Here is a 21,055-nt window from a genome sequence, read left to right as displayed (position 1 = left end):
GATCATAGGATGTCAGAAACAGGAGGAACTTTAGCAATTCCATAGTTTATAATAAAATATTTAAAGTCTACTCCATGTATTTTACACCTAAACATTTTATGGCATTTAAAGCAACCCTAACATTTTGCATGAAGGAAACAACTCTGCTATGTTGCTATATTTTATGGTGAGTCTTTCATGTCACAGGTTTCTTTTAAACAAAATTATTTTCCATAACGCTTTTTAAACGGATGCATTTATTCTTCTTGCTACTTCTGTAATATCCATGAGAGGGCAGTAGAGTATCTGGTTGGGATGTTAAGAAATTGTGCCACAGGAAATTCTTAAAAGAGAAAACAAATCCGCAACCTTTGAGTGACATTATGATCATATTGGATTAAAGAGATTGCTATCTTTGTCACCTAAATGCAGTAAGGCAAACAGTGAACGTTTTTAAATTTCATTTATTGGCAATGATGAGAATCCTCTCACGTAGATCATCTTTATTTATTAAAATTTCATATGTGATAAAAATAATTTTATTAGTGTGTCGATCAAGTTTGAGGCTTCTGACCATTAAGCTTATTTAAAAGTAATTATCCAAAATATTTCATTTGAATCAGTTTTTAAATTGAGAAAATATCAAATTTTGTAGAAAAATCTAATGGGATAAATCAGCATGAATTCAGATACCTTTTGTATCTAACCTGCTACTTAGTCATTAAATACAAATTCTGGCTGAGCAAGATGCGTGTGTCTCTTACCTTCCTTCTAAAACCAGAAAAACAATAGTTTTCTTAACTGAAAAATCATTACTTGTATATCCATACCTCATAGTTCATTTGGGCTCATTAATAGCGAACTCCCCACCTAGCAAGTTTACTCATGCCCTTACAAGGAACCCTTTCTGTGACCTGCTTGTTGTGAAGGGAGTAGAAGAAGTTACAGTAGACCGGCCAGTGGTCAGTACGACTGCATCCCACATGGCTAACTGTGGTTCGAGTCCCAGACTTAGTGGCTTGAAAAACACACCAGGTGTATGCATACACGTGAGAGTGAAAAATCCTGAACGGAAGGGAAAGAAATTTTAACATTACCATTCTCCGTCGGAGGTATTTTCTCACTTTTTCTCTCTCTGGGAAGTGGCAAAATTAAAAAAAAAAAAAAAAGTTACACTGCTAAAGGATGGCTTATGAGTTTACCGAGTTCCTTTTCAGTCTCTTACAAAACTCATGATGTCAGATGCATGCTTTTATTTGTTATTTAAAAATATTTTCATAAGCCCCATACTGCTAAATTTACTCTGTTTCATAAATGTTAAGAGTTTTAAAAATCATGACGTGGACCTCATTGGTGGGAGGGAACTAAAGCCTAGCATCGTAGAACCTGAGTTTGGTGTGAGTTTGAATTCTGATCATGCATCTGAGAGAAAGGTGATCCTGGGCAATTCAATTTACTTCCTGAGTCATTTTCCTGATCTAAAAAAAAAAAAAAAAAAGAAAGAAAGAAAAAAAAATATATCTATTGCATAGAGTAATTGTAGTAGTTAACCGACCTAAGGACCAGCAGATGGTATGGTGGTTAAGGTGCTGGACTCCCACCTGGCCCACTGAGGTTCAAGTCCTGGACCTGTTGCTTTCTCACTCTCCTTCTCTCTCTGGTAAAATTTAAGAGTACTAATAAATAAAATTAAATAAATAATTCTTTAAGAAAATAGTTAGCACTTAGCAAAGTGACTAGCACATGGTAACCACTCAATAAATGTTTTCGTATTGCACATGATAATGTTACAGATAATTTCTGTAAGGACACTATTAGAAAGAGCTTTCTAAAAGCTAATGTCATATCTATAGAAAATGTGTCACTATACTCTTAGGTTCTCTAGAAGAATGATGTGTCTAATTTTAGCACCACGGTGTGACAGACCATATTAGCAATTTGTTCAGCTTTATCTGATTATTCTTTTGAATCAACTGTGTATCATGGGTCTGTCTTTGTATTAGCTGTCAGGAAACTTCCATTCAAATTTGGCCTCGTTCATAGGAAGTTTTGTGTAATTTAACCTCTCTCATTACCTTATACCATCTCGTCTATGTATATTCCCTCTTATCCTGTTTTCTGGATCCTCTTCTATTGTATTGTACATGTTTTTGCAAGACATTTTGTTAGAGAGATGTTTGCTATAGGATACATGTACTTGCCAGAGAGACAGAGAGAGAGAGAGAGAAAGCGAGAAATTCCTCCCAAGGGAAATGGTCACACTGTAGTCCCTTCTCCTCCATTCCCTTCTTGAGATTTTGGGCATGCATACACATGCACCCAGCATGAGTTTCAAGCCACCAGGGGTGGGCTTTGACTGCAGTTGACTAGGTGGAATTCCAGCAACATCACCATTACACCATCTGCTGGTCCCTGCCAGACACCTTCAATTCCTTCTTAAAGTTGTTATGGAACGTATTCACTCATGCAGGCAAATGAATTCTGAGTAGTTTCTGAGGAACTGACTTTCTCAACTATTGAAAAACTGGCATATATAAGTCACCAAAGCTGTCACTCCTTGAGTTCTGGTACTTAGGACCTTAAAAAATACTATTTGTTATGAAATATAATTCTAGATATATAAGAAGTGTATATAAAGTAGATTTAGGAAAGAATGCAAAGGAACCTTTATCATCTGAGAAACTCATTTCCCTATCTTCCTCACTATCTGTTTATTACAAAAATTCACTGATTCATAAGGATTGTCATTCTACTCTCGCATAGTTAAAATTATATCCATGTGTAAATGTTGATAGCTTCCAACGTTTGAAATTTTGTATGGTGGCTGGATGGTGACATAGCGGTGAACTGACACTCTTCAAGGCTTCCTTGTATGGAAAGGTTCTGGGTTCACATTCCAGAGACCTGTCTGAGTGCACCATGCATGTATGTGTCATGGTCTAAGACTGGGAGAAACTGGGATGGCTCATGGCATTAGAGCCTTCTATATGCTGTCTTTCTATCTCTGCCTCTCTTGCTCACAAAAGAAATAAATCCATTTGAAAAATTGATATGGACACAGGAAAACACAGGAATTAACCCTGCTTCTCAGATGTAGAAGCTTACCCTAAGTAGACCTTTAATAGTCATCCATTTACATCTGGAAATGATCTGAGTATCAACCTCTTAGAACTTTTGGTATGGGCATCAGCTTGCTTGGTAGCGTAGAAAGGATCTTGTACTGAACAATAACTTTATTTCATGAAAGCTAAAGTCTCCTCATTATTAGCTTGACCCCCACTACTAGATTTTTTTTTTTTGTGTAATTTAACCTCTCTCATTACCTTATACCATCTCGTCTATGTATATTCCCTCTTATCCTGTTTTCTGGATCCTCTTCTATTGTATTGTACATGTTTTTGCAAGACATTTTGTTAGAGAGATGTTTGCTATAGGATACATGTACTTGCCAGAGAGACAGAGAGAGAGAGAGAGAAAGCGAGAAATTCCTCCCAAGGGAAATGGTCACACTGTAGTCCCTTCTCCTCCATTCCCTTCTTGAGATTTTGGGCATGCATACACATGCACCCAGCATGAGTTTCAAGCCACCAGGGGTGGGCTTTGACTGCAGTTGACTAGGTGGAATTCCAGCAACATCACCATTACACCATCTGCTGGTCCCTGCCAGACACCTTCAATTCCTTCTTAAAGTTGTTATGGAACGTATTCACTCATGCAGGCAAATGAATTCTGAGTAGTTTCTGAGGAACTGACTTTCTCAACTATTGAAAAACTGGCATATATAAGTCACCAAAGCTGTCACTCCTTGAGTTCTGGTACTTAGGACCTTAAAAAATACTATTTGTTATGAAATATAATTCTAGATATATAAGAAGTGTATATAAAGTAGATTTAGGAAAGAATGCAAAGGAACCTTTATCATCTGAGAAACTCATTTCCCTATCTTCCTCACTATCTGTTTATTACAAAAATTCACTGATTCATAAGGATTGTCATTCTACTCTCGCATAGTTAAAATTATATCCATGTGTAAATGTTGATAGCTTCCAACGTTTGAAATTTTGTATGGTGGCTGGATGGTGACATAGCGGTGAACTGACACTCTTCAAGGCTTCCTTGTATGGAAAGGTTCTGGGTTCACATTCCAGAGACCTGTCTGAGTGCACCATGCATGTATGTGTCATGGTCTAAGACTGGGAGAAACTGGGATGGCTCATGGCATTAGAGCCTTCTATATGCTGTCTTTCTATCTCTGCCTCTCTTGCTCACAAAAGAAATAAATCCATTTGAAAAATTGATATGGACACAGGAAAACACAGGAATTAACCCTGCTTCTCAGATGTAGAAGCTTACCCTAAGTAGACCTTTAATAGTCATCCATTTACATCTGGAAATGATCTGAGTATCAACCTCTTAGAACTTTTGGTATGGGCATCAGCTTGCTTGGTAGCGTAGAAAGGATCTTGTACTGAACAATAACTTTATTTCATGAAAGCTAAAGTCTCCTCATTATTAGCTTGACCCCCACTACTAGATTTTTTTTCTGATGATTTTAAATCATCTAAGTGTCTCAAAGATCATATGACTAAAGGCACACATATTTTCTTCACATCAGGAAACTTATCAGAATATATTTTGAGCTTTGCAGAAAAGCTAATTAAGGACTCACACATCTCCATATGGTTCATTGGAAAACTATGTGATTCTGTTCCAGAAAAATCTCTACTTTTCTCCACTTATTGACAGAATATGGCCAGTTCTCTTTGCCATTGTTAATCGTGGCTGTCATGTAGCATTATCATCTCATCATTTAAAATATCTTGAGAATGACTATTTTTCTTCCCATTCATAGCAGAATTTAAGATTAGTGGCAGAAATCATATGACACAAAATAGTTTGGGCTTAGGCATTATACTGATTTTTTAAATGAAATCTGAGGAACACTTAAGTTCTTTATCTACCTGTGCATAAACTTCATTTTTGCTCATTTTCATATTATACAAGTTGCATATCCCTCTTAAATGCTTGGGACATGAAGAAATTTTTTACTCTTTATTTTTTTTTACTTTGAGATATTTGGATGTGCGTAATGAGATATCTGGGGATGGGATCCACATCTAAACATGAAACTCATTTGTGTTTTATCTACCCCTTATAAGCATAGACTGATGGATAGATGGATGGATGGATGTGAATAAAGTATATGTTTATTTAGGTTATCAAATGCTACTTTCAAAAAATAGAACTTTTGCACTTGTGGGTCACATGGGCTGCCAAGATGGCGGTGCTCAGACATGAGGCTGGGTCTGAACTGAGGGATGCAGGTATGCCAGTGGGAACTGGAGAAACACACACAGACATCAAGATGACAACATACATTCATGGTCATCCCAGTCCTTCTCTTGGAGATATAAAACTTGGAAGACCAATGCTTACTGAAATTATGAAAAACAAAATTGGAGTATCTTAGAAAAGAAAAAAATCTTAAATATACATGGAACAGTATTCTATGGAACAACAGCTAGTTTCTCTGGAATAACGGCAAATTTCATTTTCTGACACTGCTTCCAGGTTAAACATGATGCTTTCAAGACATATGCATCACTGACCACACTTCCATTTTTGTCTTCTATAGTTATGAGCTCCTTGTGACTGATGCTTTGTATTCAGGTAATATAAGCAAGGAAGATTGTGTTCTGCGAAGCTCACTGATTGGCATCATTTGTGGTTGCTTATACCCCTGTGCTTTGGCTTTTTCTAAAAATGGGCATCTGCCATTCAAGTATCATACTGTTCCACTGCCACCAAAAGGAAGGATTTTACTCCATTTTCTACTGCTTCGTCACACAGAGATGAAGGCAATGGTGATTCCTCTGACCTTTCAGACAATGTTTGGAATACTTAATGGTCTACAGCATTATGAAATACTTGAAGGGACATTCGAGAAAACTGTACATGAAGATTAACCAAATAACTAATGGATGTCAACTTAGCAGAATGGATTCCTTATGACAACTCAGGCATTGATGAGAAAGTTAAAAGTAACTCTGGACAGATTGTTTGTTTTTATCCCTTTTGCCTGGAATATAGCAGATACTCAAATATGTAGTAATTCAGTGAATGGAAAGGTAACAATAAATGTAAGCTTCAAAAAATAAATAAATAAATAAAACTTTAAGTAGTATCCAATTAGCTCTATATACAGACTGCATCACTATAGAGGTTGTATATCATTTTATATATGCAAATATATATGCAGATTACTAAACATTCGTAAATTGCCAATATGAATATTTAGTGTTATTATGAATCCTTATTCATAGATAGTGCTTAATAGAGATAAATAAGTACACAAACAAAAATATTTTCACTTAGCCTGTAACTGATAACTTGAAATTGGGATATTTGAAATTTATATTTTCATCCAATTACTGTAAACATTTCATTTTAAGTTATCATAAAGCATGTGATTTATGTTTTCTCATTTCCCTTGTTAAATAGCTAGTGATACACTTAGTAGTGTTGATAGCCTTTAGAAAATCAGATATATCGGGACCAGCAGCTGGCGTAACAGCTATGTTGCTGGACTTCTGTGTAGCTGACCCAGACCCGGTGGCTTAAACTTACACTGGGCACATGTGCGTGCGTGCCCAAGATCCCAAGTGGAGAATGGAGGAGAAGGGATTGTGGTGTGGCCATCCCCCTGGGGGGTGATTTCTTTCTTTCTGTCTCTCTGTTTCTCTCTGTCTTTCTGGCGAGTACATCCACCCTATAGCGAAAACCTCTCAAAAAAAAAAAAAATCAGATATGTCACTATTCTCAATTTGATTATATTAAAGGTAAATGAAAGTCCTTTACCAATGTCATGGCCGGGACTGATGATTCTAATTCTGACAAATGAACTCTAGTATTCACATTTATTTACTTAATTTTTTCTTTCTTTATTTTTCATCTAGACTAGCAAGGTAATAGTATTCACATTTATTTGTTTAATTTTTTCTTTATTTTTCATCTAGACTAGCAAGGTAGAGACCTGTACTTTCATTCCACTAGGTAAGTGGCAATGAGCCCTCTTTTCTTATCTATCTCCTTTTATAGAGCAGGCTCCAAGTCTTATTGTACAGAGTTCTCTTTTGTGTCTGTGTATCATTTGGGCAGACGCCCAGCACTTTAATCTATATTTTCTTGACACATTCCTAGCATCTGACAACAAGAAACGTTCTATGGTCTTCTGATTCCTGGACTTGCCGCTGTCTCCTTCAGTCAGTATTGCATTTACTGAGAGTGATGTTGCATACATGAAGAAGAATTCTCCTTTTCACTCATACGGATACATTTATCATAGATCTCATTTCTTCCACGGCCTTCTATCAGCCGAGGTTAGCTATGTTCATCATTTCTTTTGGTTCAGGGTATTAATGATTAGTGATAGTTCAATCTGATCTCTACCATCTTTATTGCCTTACCTGAAAGAATGAACAAGTAGAGCATTTTAAGCTTCATATAAGGCAGTGCAATCGAAGGTGATATTTTTAGGTCTTGGGTCCTTTCTTGAAGCTTGCTTCTGTGTGTTTCAGCATTTGCCAGTTATCTTGATGTTAAATTATAGAGGCAGAGCTATCTGGAATGAGAAATTACTCATTTTAAAAATCAATTCAGGAGTAGAAAATAAGTAACACTTGGACTGTCAAAGCCCCTACCCCACTCTCGTCCTCACTTGCTGAGCCGTGACGTGGCTCAGAATCTATTCTGACACGGAGCACGGAGCAGCTTCTCCCAGCCCCAATCACTGACACTTGATGTGAAATGATTTGTCACCCTGGCTCTAATCTATTCCTTCCTTTTCACAAATGAGACGCAGAGCAATGAATGGGGTTGGCCAAGGCCCCTCAGCTAGTTAGTTGAAGATAAGGATAAAGTTCTATTTGAGCGTATTCACGTTCTCTATCCACGTATGACATATCTTTCTATCCACTGTTCATCTCTGGATTCACTGAAGAGGCTACGAACTTAGGAGAAAATTGCTGCTATTGTTTTTCCCTCATGTGGTGAATGATAGTTTTGCACCTTAGTAAAACCAAGTATGAAACCCCTACTTCTCAACCCTCCATTCAAAGCTTTCAACCCATTCTTGGGATGAAATGCATGACTTCTTTTTTTTCCTCTAGGGATTTTTGTTATAGGGCACATATGCTTGTCAGAGAGTCAGAGAGCGACAGAAAGATAAGAAGTGAGAAATCATCTCCTGGGAGTTATGGCCACACCATAGTCCCATCTTCTCCATTCTCCTCTCAGGATTTTGGGCATGCAAGCATATACACCAACTTGAGTTTCAAGCCCAGGTCTGTGATTCAAACCATGATCAGACACATGGGAGTCCAGCACCTTAACCACTATGCCACCCGCTAGCCCTAAAACTCATGACTCTTGATCCTCTGTGTGTAACTTCCTCCCCACACCACCAAGGTTCTGTGTCTCAGATTCCATCACACATTTTCCACCATAATTTATCTATAACGGATAAGGGTAAAGCTCAATCTGTAAGTATTTGTGCTAATTTCTCTTTTTTTTTTCTTTTTTTTTTTTGGAGAGGTTTTGCTATAGGGCATGTGTGCTCACCAGAAGGACAGAGAGAGACACAGATAGAAAGTGAGAAATCACCCCTGGTGGAGGGGGGGATGGCCATGCCGCAATCCCTTCTCCCTCCATTCTCCTCTCGGGATCTTGGGCATGCATGCACGCACATGGGCCCAGCGTGAGTTTAAACCACCAGGTCAGGGACTCGAACCACGATCGACTCCATGGGAGTCCAGCGACATAACCATTACACTAACTGCTGGTCCCATGTGCTAATTTGTAATTCATATGTAACTGACATAAATAGGCAATTAGAAAATTATAATATGAATAGAAGATTTATGTAAATTGATAACATTGATAAATATAATTTTATTTATCAACAAGATATTAAGCATTACTGGCATGATTTTGTGAACCATCACCCTCCATGATCATTTTATGTCCTCGAAAAATTCTGTGCTATTCAGTGTTTTTGTGCATTATTTCCTCTGGTTTCTGATGGTTGGGGAAAAATAATCAGTCTGAAATTGTTAGTTACTGCAAAGATTTATTGTGGTTAACCACTAATTTGTTTAATTTCCCAGACTATGAAATTCAGAAATAATTCTACTTAAAATTTATGTATAAAGACTTAATTTCACAGCTAAAACTAATCATGTCTAGGGTTAAGAAATAATAACCTATTAAACAGTAGTCTTCATGGTTTCTAAATTTAATAAACTCTTTTTCTTGCATTTACACGTTAGCTTATTTGCTTTCGCTGTTGCCTCTTAACTCTTTTTCAGTGTTCAAATCAAGAAGGCTTGGTCGCAAGTCTGAAGTGAGAGCAGAACAGGGTAAAAGGTGTGATGACTTTATTTCTCTGTATTGTCACAGCTTACCGTTTCACTTTTCAGTGACCTGGGTGCACCTGATGGGAGAAGACAGGCCAGCATTCGCACTCATTGTAGTGCCTTCTGTGCTTATCCCCTTCCTGTTCAGAGAGCGACAGAAAGATAAGAAGTGAGAAATCATCTCCTGGGAGTTATGGCCACACCATAGTCCCATCTTCTCCATTCTCCTCTCAGGATTTTGGGCATGCAAGCATATACACCAACTTGAGTTTCAAGCCCAGGTCTGTGATTCAAACCATGATCAGACACATGGGAGTCCAGCACCTTAACCACTATGCCACCCGCTAGCCCTAAAACTCATGACTCTTGATCCTCTGTGTGTAACTTCCTCCCCACACCACCAAGGTTCTGTGTCTCAGATTCCATCACACATTTTCCACCATAATTTATCTATAACGGATAAGGGTAAAGCTCAATCTGTAAGTATTTGTGCTAATTTCTCTTTTTTTTTTCTTTTTTTTTTTGGAGAGGTTTTGCTATAGGGCATGTGTGCTCACCAGAAGGACAGAGAGAGACACAGATAGAAAGTGAGAAATCACCCCTGGTGGAGGGGGGGATGGCCATGCCGCAATCCCTTCTCCCTCCATTCTCCTCTCGGGATCTTGGGCATGCATGCACGCACATGGGCCCTAGCGTGAGTTTAAACCACCAGGTCAGGGACTCGAACCACGATCGACTCCATGGGAGTCCAGCGACATAACCATTACACTAACTGCTGGTCCCATGTGCTAATTTGTAATTCATATGTAACTGACATAAATAGGCAATTAGAAAATTATAATATGAATAGAAGATTTATGTAAATTGATAACATTGATAAATATAATTTTATTTATCAACAAGATATTAAGCATTACTGGCATGATTTTGTGAACCATCACCCTCCATGATCATTTTATGTCCTCGAAAAATTCTGTGCTATTCAGTGTTTTTGTGCATTATTTCCTCTGGTTTCTGATGGTTGGGGAAAAATAATCAGTCTGAAATTGTTAGTTACTGCAAAGATTTATTGTGGTTAACCACTAATTTGTTTAATTTCCCAGACTATGAAATTCAGAAATAATTCTACTTAAAATTTATGTATAAAGACTTAATTTCACAGCTAAAACTAATCATGTCTAGGGTTAAGAAATAATAACCTATTAAACAGTAGTCTTCATGGTTTCTAAATTTAATAAACTCTTTTTCTTGCATTTACACGTTAGCTTATTTGCTTTCGCTGTTGCCTCTTAACTCTTTTTCAGTGTTCAAATCAAGAAGGCTTGGTCGCAAGTCTGAAGTGAGAGCAGAACAGGGTAAAAGGTGTGATGACTTTATTTCTCTGTATTGTCACAGCTTACCGTTTCACTTTTCAGTGACCTGGGTGCACCTGATGGGAGAAGACAGGCCAGCATTCGCACTCATTGTAGTGCCTTCTGTGCTTATCCCCTTCCTGTCTTGTCGACTCAGCTTGTGTCACTATTTTATAAAAACCCATAGAACTGTAAGTTAACTCTGTATTTCACTTTTCGGCTTTTCATGAAAGTCCTCAGCAAAAGCATTTGGAACGTGGTCAGAAGAAGTAAAAAAGAAAGTAAATAATAGTTGCACTCGATGTCTCCTACTTTGGATGGTTTCAGGCTGCCATCCACCAACAAAGTGGAAGTCTCACAACAAAAGCATGTGTTCAATTCGCCGTCAGTGAAAAGACATGTATATGGGAATTAGCACTGGTTGGAACTAAATGCCAAGATGGTAAATTAGAAAGAGCACTGAACAGTGTCTAATCCAGCAGTTTTCTATCACTTCAATGTGGCTTTCCCGAGTGTGAACAAATGACATTTGAGGATCGTGTCACCAGGTGCATTGCCTAGCAGTTTGCTAGTCCCTCTGCTGGGGCCCTTTCTGCTGTGCCCCATTCACCCTTCGCTGGCCTGATTACTGCTCAACTCGCATCTGCTGGAGCTTACTAAGCTGGAGGTCTCATGCATATGTAGTAAATTTACTAAGCTCACAGGGCAGATTTCAGCCTTCTAGGTCTTTCTCGTCATCTCATCTTTTTTTTGCATCATCCGTAAGTAAATAGAGCCATTTACAAACTCTTTTCCAGACTTGGAAGCATCAATCTCCCGAAAGTACAAAAAACTCCAATGCTGAATACCGATATATCATTTCTTTAGGCACTCATCTGTTTTAGACTGAATTCTTACAATAGTGTAATTCCTGATGCCTGAATTGACACGATTTTAATCTACTTTTTTTGGTTGTTTTTATTTTAAGAGAGATTTTTTGTTATAGGTTGTGTGTGCACACCAGAGAGACTGAAAGCTAGAAGTCACTCCCAGGGGTGATCCTTCTCCATTCTCCTCTCTGGGTTTCGGGTGCGTGCAAAAATTACACACACACACACACACACACACACACACACATATGCCCAGCGTGCATTTTAAGCCATCAGGTCTGGGACTTGGACTATGATTGACTACCTGAGAGACGAGTGACATAACCATTATGCCATCTGCTGGTCCCTAATCTGCCTTTAATAATGGTACCAGTATGACCTTTCTCAAATAACATGATCAAAGTACACACCATAGACCCAAAGTCTTCTGTCTGTAGACTCCACTTCACATTTCTAACCTTCATGTACAAACAAGACTGTCGGTTAGCGAAGTCCTGCTTCTCTCTCTCTCTCTCTCTCTTTTTTTTTTTTTTAGAAGTTTTTGCTCTAGGGCCTGTGCACTCGCCAGAAAGACAGCCAGAAAGTAAGAAATCACCCCCCAGGGGGGATGGCTACACCACAATCCCTTCTCCTCCATTCTCCTCTCAGGATTTTGGGCACGCACACACACATGCCCAGAGGGTCTGGCACTTGAACCCTGATAGACTATATGAGAGTTCAGCGACATAGCAATTACGCCAACTGCTGGTCCCAAGTCCTGCCTCTCTAGAAAGCCGTGTCTCCTGCTAGATTCCCCTCACTAGTATCTCACACAACATGTCCTACCTAGAATTTTGTCAACAGGTTTTCAAATCCCCTTCCGCTTCATTTCTTCATCTGAAAAAAAAAAAAAAAATCTGGTTTTCTGTTTCTAACCCTTCTATCTGGCAAATAGCTATTCATTTCCAAAATTTGTTTCAACAATCATTAGCTCAAAAACACTGTGTTTCCATTACACACTAAGAAAATGTAATGTCATCTGCAAATAGCTCAGGCTGCATTGTGCACTTACCCTGTCGTGGTAACTTACGTGAAATGTCTGTGCAAAGAGAAGTGTCTTATATTTATCCTTATATGTCCTTGTTTTTGTAATGTCTAGCATATCTTAGAAGATACATTAGTCATAATTGAGTTAATAAGCAAACAAATGAAAGAATGAATGAACGTGTAGGGTCAGGTCTCGGGCTGAGCTATCTACCTTCTTGAGTGGCCACTCAAGGGAGAGTTGATTTGCGTTTTCTGTAGTCTGGAGGAGCAGACATCAAGTGGAGTTTCCTTCCATGACAGGTACACCTTGGTGAAGAGGTCATCGTAAGGATGGAAGCAGATAATAACTCCTATGTGTTGAGTCTTTACTCTCTGCAAGCATCATAGCTAGATGTTTTTCATATTCATCTCGTTAGACTTTATGCCAACTCTGTGAAGCAATTATAAATTTCGTTCATTTCACCGATGAGTGAATTGAGCTTAGAGAGCTTAAATAACTTTGTAAAGGCCACACCGATGATGAGTAGTAAAGCTGGAATTTGGTCCCTAGTTCGTTCAGCTCCAAAAGACTTCGTTCCTATGCAGCGCACTCAATCATCAATCATTTCATGGTGATCAAGATTAATAATGCGTCTAGAAGTTTGGATCTTTCTATCTGCCTCTATAAAACGATAGCTTTATTTTACACTATTACTTCTTACCTCATAAAGAGGTCTGTGTCTTGACATGCCATGCAAAACATCCACCATTGTCTGTATAGCTTCCATGTTAAAAAAGTAACACCTCCCAGTTGAAAATCACACACTTGACAACTGGTCTGACTAAAACTACACTGAAGCAAAAGGGAAACTGCTACTAAAATTAAAGTTAAAATATTATATTGTCTATGATACTGTGTGTATATATGCAAACATACAAATATTTCAGTTTTATTTTACATCGTAGTTCATGTGTTTTGCAGTTTTAATAGAATGTATGAGAACAGAAATTGATACATCACAATTCTGGATATGGTGAAGTCCAAGACCAAGACACCAGTGTCTTGAGAATTCCTTCTTGGTACCTCCTCCTCACATGGTGGGAGGTAGAGGGCATGACATAGCCAAATGCTGCCTAGAGCCTTTTTTATAAGGTTTTTAATTCCATTCACAAGAGAGACAAAGCATTAATGGGACAAAGAAATGTAGTATTATCTGTTGAAGATAATTTTATAGTTTTTTCAACTGGACAAGGGAGAAACATCCACATGTTGAAATATTCATTTTATTAGCTAAATAACATGATTGAATGTATAAAAGAAAATGAAATTTAAAAAAGACGTTATATGCTAAAAAAAGAAAGAAGGGAGCCCTAATGGCCCAATCCTCTTAAAGGCCTTATCTCTTAGTACTATCAAATTGGCAACACCTTAATTTTAGAAAAGAGTTATTGAAATGATAGCACTCTGTATATTGATATCTACATAAATCAGTATTATCAATATTTTATTACATATGCATGCTAAAAATAGCTTCAGAAAAATGTGTACACATTGTTGAGAGCCTCAACACATGTCTAGACAAAACCAACTACTGGTCTGACTAAAACTACACTGAAGCAAAAGGGAAACTGCTACTAAAATTAAAGTTAAAATATTATATTGTCTATGATACTGTGTGTATATATGCAAACATACAAATATTTCAGTTTTATTTTACATCGTAGTTCATGTGTTTTGCAGTTTTAATAGAATGTATGAGAACAGAAATTGATACATCACAATTCTGGATATGGTGAAGTCCAAGACCAAGACACCAGTGTCTTGAGAATTCCTTCTTGGTACCTCCTCCTCACATGGTGGGAGGTAGAGGGCATGACATAGCCAAATGCTGCCTAGAGCCTTTTTTATAAGGTTTTTAATTCCATTCACAAGAGAGACAAAGCATTAATGGGACAAAGAAATGTAGTATTATCTGTTGAAGATAATTTTATAGTTTTTTCAACTGGACAAGGGAGAAACATCCACATGTTGAAATATTCATTTTATTAGCTAAATAACATGATTGAATGTATAAAAGAAAATGAAATTTAAAAAAGACGTTATATGCTAAAAAAAGAAAGAAGGGAGCCCTAATGGCCCAATCCTCTTAAAGGCCTTATCTCTTAGTACTATCAAATTGGCAACACCTTAATTTTAGAAAAGAGTTATTGAAATGATAGCACTCTGTATATTGATATCTACATAAATCAGTATTATCAATATTTTATTACATATGCATGCTAAAAATAGCTTCAGAAAAATGTGTACACATTGTTGAGAGCCTCAACACATGTCTAGACAAAACCAACTTGAAGGAGTTACACTGACATTCAGCAATTATCTACAGGTTCATAGAATTTCTCAATGTTTTTGAACATTTTCCTGCAATAAGCACAAGTTGTTTTGTAATTTAAATAAGGTGTAGTCATTAAAGAAGTCACCTCATGGTGGGTTCCTACTTGCATGTAAGGTCTTGTACTTTTAGCTGACTCCATTTTATTTCATAAAAATCTAGATTTTAAAAAAGTTCATCAGTTTCTAAACTATATTTTCATGTATAAATTCATGCTGTATTTTTAGACCTTTTTCCATGTATCAGTTCATTTTATACTCCTCATTCTCAAAAAGACTCTAGCAAAGTAACAATTTTTTTGTTTTAGAGGGAGATTTTTGCTAGAGGGCATGTGCACTCACCAGAGAGACGTGCACTCACCAGAGAGACGGAAAGCAAAAAATCACTCCCTGGGGAGATGTCCATGCCACAATCCCTCCTCCTCCATTCTCCTCTCGGGATTTTGGGCCTGCACACACGTGCACCGGGCATGAGATTTAAGCCACTGGATCCAGGACTCAAACCACAGTCGACTACATGGGAGTCTAGCCACATAACCATTATACCATCTGATAGTCCCTGTAACATCATTTTCTAACAAGAGGGAAATTGCCTTTTAAAAAGTGTAACTGTAACATGGTATTAAACTTATTTATATCTTTCTTCCACGAGTGGATGACTGAAAGAGAGAGAACATTCCCAACAGGGTCTTGTTGCCACAAACCAACTCCAGCTTCAGCCTGTGCTGAATGATGGGCATGTGGGTGCCCTGTGCACTCAAGGAGGTCTCCAGATGAGAACCTGAAAGCTCTCCATGTGAGTCAGCCATGCACGATATCCCGTTTTACCACTGCGCCTCCTTTGGTCCTCAGTTGCAGATTTTTTGTGTAAGTAGGCGAGGTGGCTGTCAGTGAAGCCTGCTGGAAACTCAATTCAGAGAGTTATTAATATAATATCTGGGAGAGCAGCGACTAGTCAGAGCTGGGTACAGAAGAAGAGTTAGCAGCCCTCTCCTGTGAGGAGTGAGTGTCCAAGTCACTAAGTGAAGAGGCTCACAGTCTGTGCTGATACTGAGCCAAAGTGGTCAGGCTCGCCAGCGGTTGGTAGGAGAGCAAGTTACAGATCCGGAAGAATCACGTGAGGCAGTTTTGAGGGGATTCTGGAAGACTGGACCAGCTGCAAGGATTAGGACCAGAACATACTGGGCACATGGTCAGGTCTTCAGCCAACTAAGCTCAGGTTCAAGGCTAGGCTTGCAGGAAGTGTTATTGATCCTAGGAAGCAGGGGTGGGTGAGAGAGAGACTCACACTGATTAATACGGCATCGGAACCCATGCCTGGGAACTAATGTCACACCAGGTGAGAGGACAGCACACACTTGCCAGACACTAAATACAAGGCAGAAGTTCCCCCTGGGCTTCCTGTTCCAAGTCCCTCTACTGTATGGGACTGAACTTGCACGGTGCAGATTTTTTGTTCTTTCCACTATATCTAGGAGGACAGTTGCCGCTGGGATGACCATATTTCACCTTCTCCATCTGTCAAATGTTACTGTTCCTATCTCACATAGATGTTTTGTGAAATAAATACTGTGTGTTAAGTGCATACATTCATTACTGGAAAAACCTTGATTAGTTATAACCAGCTTCCTTCTAACCTAATATTTATGCCAGTAACTCCCTAAGTTTCAGATAATCCCAGGGGAGATTTATTCTATAAAGAAAACTAAGTATCTGGTCATGATATTGTTTCAGTTAAAAAAAAAAATTATGACTTCCTAAAAGTAACACAGTAGTAACATCTGTATACTGTTAAACTCAATAAATACACAGGTTTAGAATTTAAATAATTACTAAACTAATCGATGGCCAGTTGTATGGGCTAGTGTGCTTGGGTTAGAGGATGCCCACATAGCCTGTTAAATGCTGTTTCTTGGTGTGTCTGAGAGACAGTGTCTCTGGACAAGATTAACATTTGCATTAGTGGGCTACATGAAGCCCATGACCCTCTTCAACATGGGCAGACATCATGCAGCCCACTGAGGGCCTGAATAAAGCAGAAAATGGAGGATATTTGAATCCATTCTGTCTGACTGTGCTAGGACACCTATTATCTGCTGCCCCCTGTGTTCCTGGTTCTGTCCTTCAGACTTGGACTGGGATCTACACTCTCAGCTCTCTGACTCTCAGGTCTTTAAACTGTGCCCCTGGCTCTCCTGGGCCTCCCTTTTGTAGATGAAAGATAATGAGATTTCTTAGCCTCTGTTAGCACGTGAGCCAATACCTTCTAATAAATCTCACTCTCTTCTCTAAGTAAAGGCATCTGCTCTTCCCAGTCTAATGTTAACCTATTCCAGAAGCACCCTCATAGACATACCCAGAAACAGTATTTAACTATTTGGGTATCCTGAATCCAGTCAAGTGAACACACACTATTAACCATTCATTAGTTTAGCAGGTATTTCTCATTGGTTCTGCCTTATATGGTGAGCCCTGACTAATAGAAGCTCATAGCTGAAGGGAAAAAAGGAAATATGTCATGCTTGCTGAATTCAGTTGTCTTAGGTGCATAAAATGTACACTATTTGGCACTTGTATTTTCAATAGAGAAGGGTCCTTTTAATGACAATGTTTCCTAGTTCTGATGTAGAGAAGATTGTAATCCCTTCGGCCTACCTTCTATAGCCTTTCACACGTAAGTAAGTAAGTAAATAAATAAATAAATAAAATAAGCAGTGTTGAAGAACAGAACACAAAAGTGAATACTTGCCAGGACCAGAAGTTAGCGTAATGGCTATGTCACTGGACTCCCATGTAGTTAACTGTGGTTCAATTCCCAGACCCGGTGGCTTAAACTCATGCTGGGCATGTGTACATACGTGCCCAAGATCCCAAGAGAAGAATGGAGGAGAAGGGATTGCAGCATGGCCTTCGCCCCTGGGGGGTGATTTCTCGCTTTCTATCTTTCTGTCTCTCTCTGTCTCTCTGGCAAGCGCATGTGCCCTGTAGCAAAAAATCCTCTCCAAAAAAAAAGAAAGAAAGAAAGTGAATATTTGCCTTATTTCCCAAATCTCCTGATAAAGAGATCAAAAAAAAAAAAAAAAAAGAAAGAAAGAAAGTGAATACTTGCCTTATTTCCCAAATCTCCTGATAAAGAGATCTCGTGGCTTTTTATGGTTGAAGTAGGGTTCAGTTTAAATAGATCGGCAGTTTTCACCTTCTGAACTCCTTTGGTTCTCTAATGATACCATCAGGTAAGTAGGGTAGACTTTGGTAAAACATTGGTCATTCTTCAGAACTCTTTTTCAGTTACAGCAGCCACAGTCCCTGGCTTCCCTGCAGAAAATCTGTGTTTAGTTAATTCACTGAAGTGCAGACGCTCCTGTTTTTATTTCAGACTATACTTGCAGACAGTACACCTCCTGGCACAGGATAGGTTCATCGTTGCTAGGTGGTGCAGTTTATCTCCCCTAACAATTCTTTATTTCCTAGTGCTTTAGATTGGAACAATTTTTCTTCCTAGTATGAGTAGGACAAGGCGAATAACTCTGGGCTGATTTTATGCCACTGTTTCTTGTCGTACTTTGTTTAATGTGGAATGAAATAGAAATTCACAATTCTGTAAAAATGAAGAAACAGAAACACCACCTAAGAAGTACTCATCATAACAGGAAGATTTTGTCAAACGCAGGGTGTGGTAAAATATGGAATGAAACACCGTTAGTAAAACAGAAGAAATAGCTGTGTTTAAAAAAAAATGCATAAGAGCAAAAAATACCACCTGCAAAAGAACGCTATTAGTCTTCCTCCGAGGCAAGGCGATGACAAGAATCAACAAAGAAGATTATAGAGAACAAGTAATAAAACACTCTCTCTCTTTTTTTCTTGAAGCAGCCTTTAATAGCAGGAGGGATACTCCATGAATTTTAGTGTATGTGGAAAGAAAGAGCGATGGTACGCTCAAGAGGATGTCATGTGTAGGGAGAGAAAAAGCTTTCACAGATGCAGTCACTGGGCTCCACCATGGAAGCCCATGATGGACAGACTACACTGCTGTAAATATGTTTTCTGTAAGAGCCTGTTCAATTTGACTCTATCTTGAATAGTTTTTTTTTTGTTTTTTTTTTGTTTTTTTTTTTTTGCAGTAGAGTGTGTGTGTGCCTACCAGAGAGAGAGACAGAGACACAAAGAGAGAAAGTGAGAAATCATCCCACTAGGAGGGATGACCATGCCACAACCCCTTCTTCATTCTCCTCTCATGATTTTGGGCATGCACACACATGCACCTGGTGTGATTTTTCAAGCCTCAGGGTCTGAGACTCCAACTGTAGTCAGCCATGTGGGAGTCTAGTGCCTTCTCCACCATGCCACCTGCCGGCCCCTGTGGACACCTTTTAAAGGTAATAAGGAGAGATCCTCACAGAACTTCCTCCCTCTCTGGTTTGACAAATTGTTTTTATAATGTGCCCCTCCTCGTTTAACAGCCACTTGGAGTTGCGGCCATTCTTGCGGTTGGTTCATGCTCATTATGTGAAGTGTTTGGAGTTATGCAGGACTACTTATTTCATTTAATAAATTTGTACTTTTTGTGCACCCACAGTCATATTCAGAATACAGAAAAACAATTACACCAGATTTATATGATTGCATATTGTATTTTATCACTTTCTATCACTTCTCTAATGTATGCTTCTTATATGGATAGAATGACATTATTGTAGTGTGCTGTTGCATGACACGCTATGTCATCATGACACACGACAAGAGCCTTTAAGAGCCTTGAAGTTCTTCCCTTATTGACTGGTGCACTTAATAATCTAGTGGTAGGAACGTAACTCAGTCCTTAAGTGAGGAGCACTTGTGTGTGTGTGTGTGTGTGTGCATGTGCGTGTGTGTGTAAATATGTATAATCTGTGTATATAACATATATGTAATATGTATAATAATTAATAAAGAATTGATTCCCAATGGTGCTAGTTTTTATACAGCTAAGACTAATTTTTCTATTACATTCAAATAAAACTTTAAAGCCATATAATTCAAATTAATCATGTTATTTTTAAAAGGATGGATATTAGTGTTGTCTCAAGATGAAGTTATCCCTTTCAATGTACAACTACCACCTTGACTATGGTAAGGCATAGTTTCCTATTCTGACAAGAAAATGCAATCTTGGGCCAGCAGGTGGTGTGGTGGTTAAGGTACTGGACTCCCACATGATTGACCACAGTTCGAGTCACAGACCTGGCGGCTTGCTTTCTTATTTTCTCTCTCTCTTTTTCTCTCCTTCTTCCTCTCTCTGCTCTTTCTGTCTCTCTCTGGTGAGTGCACATGCCCTATAGAAAATTACTAAAAATTATAATAAATAAAATTAATTCTTTAAAAAAGAAAGAAAATGCAGTCATATGAGGACTCCATTTTCCTTCTACTTGTTCCTAGTCATACTATCATAGTTTTGTGGGGGTTTTTTGTTTTAATTTTTTTCCATAGAGCGTGTGCACTCACCAGAGTGAGACAGAGAAAAAGAGAGTGAGAGAGTGAAAGTGAGAAATCACACCCCCGCCCCAGGGGGAATGACTCTACTACAACTCTTCTCTATTATCTTCTTGGGGCTTTGGGCATGCCCAAACATGTACCCAACATGATTTTCAATCCTCCAAGTCTGGGACTTGAGCCAAGGTCAGCCGTATGCGAGTCCAGCACCTTAACCACCATGCCACTTACTTGCCCATATCTTAAGATTTTTATTTCACCAGTCTTGTCAAGGACCTTCCCATAGTACCGATGTAACCACAAGCACCAACCCAAATGTGCACTGGAGTTGCAAACAGGACTTAGTTTCAGTTTTGTGAATAATTCAGGTAAGTAATCTATATTATATTGGTTTTCTGGGTGATCAAAATTCAAACCAGTATTTAAGTATGCAAATAAATTATTGTAGAGAATTTCCTAATCCCCAATATGTGGTAGAGAAACATAAACTGCAAAGGCAAGTTTATCGAAATTGTCTAGTAGTTATAAGCCTTCTCTAGGGCATCCTAGGACAGCATGGAGACTTGGGTAGGA

At 38.5% G+C, this 21,055-nt stretch overlaps 1 protein-coding gene and 1 pseudogene across 1 annotated transcript in view; both read left to right on the top strand.

Moving 5' to 3' along the window:
- Nucleotides 1–21,055, top strand: part of LOC102503407 (zinc finger protein 385D-like) — a 673,076-nt gene that overhangs the window by 34,387 nt on the left and 617,634 nt on the right.
- LOC102502116 (complex I assembly factor TMEM126B, mitochondrial-like) lies at nt 5,258–5,945 on the top strand (annotated as a pseudogene).

Source organism: Tupaia chinensis, unplaced genomic scaffold, assembly GCF_000334495.1.
Source record: "Tupaia chinensis unplaced genomic scaffold, TupChi_1.0 Scaffold000389_1, whole genome shotgun sequence".
NCBI classification, from domain to species: domain Eukaryota; kingdom Metazoa; phylum Chordata; class Mammalia; order Scandentia; family Tupaiidae; genus Tupaia; species Tupaia belangeri.
Note: the sequence above shows the minus strand (reverse complement) of the source record. Positions and strands in the feature narration are given on the sequence as shown.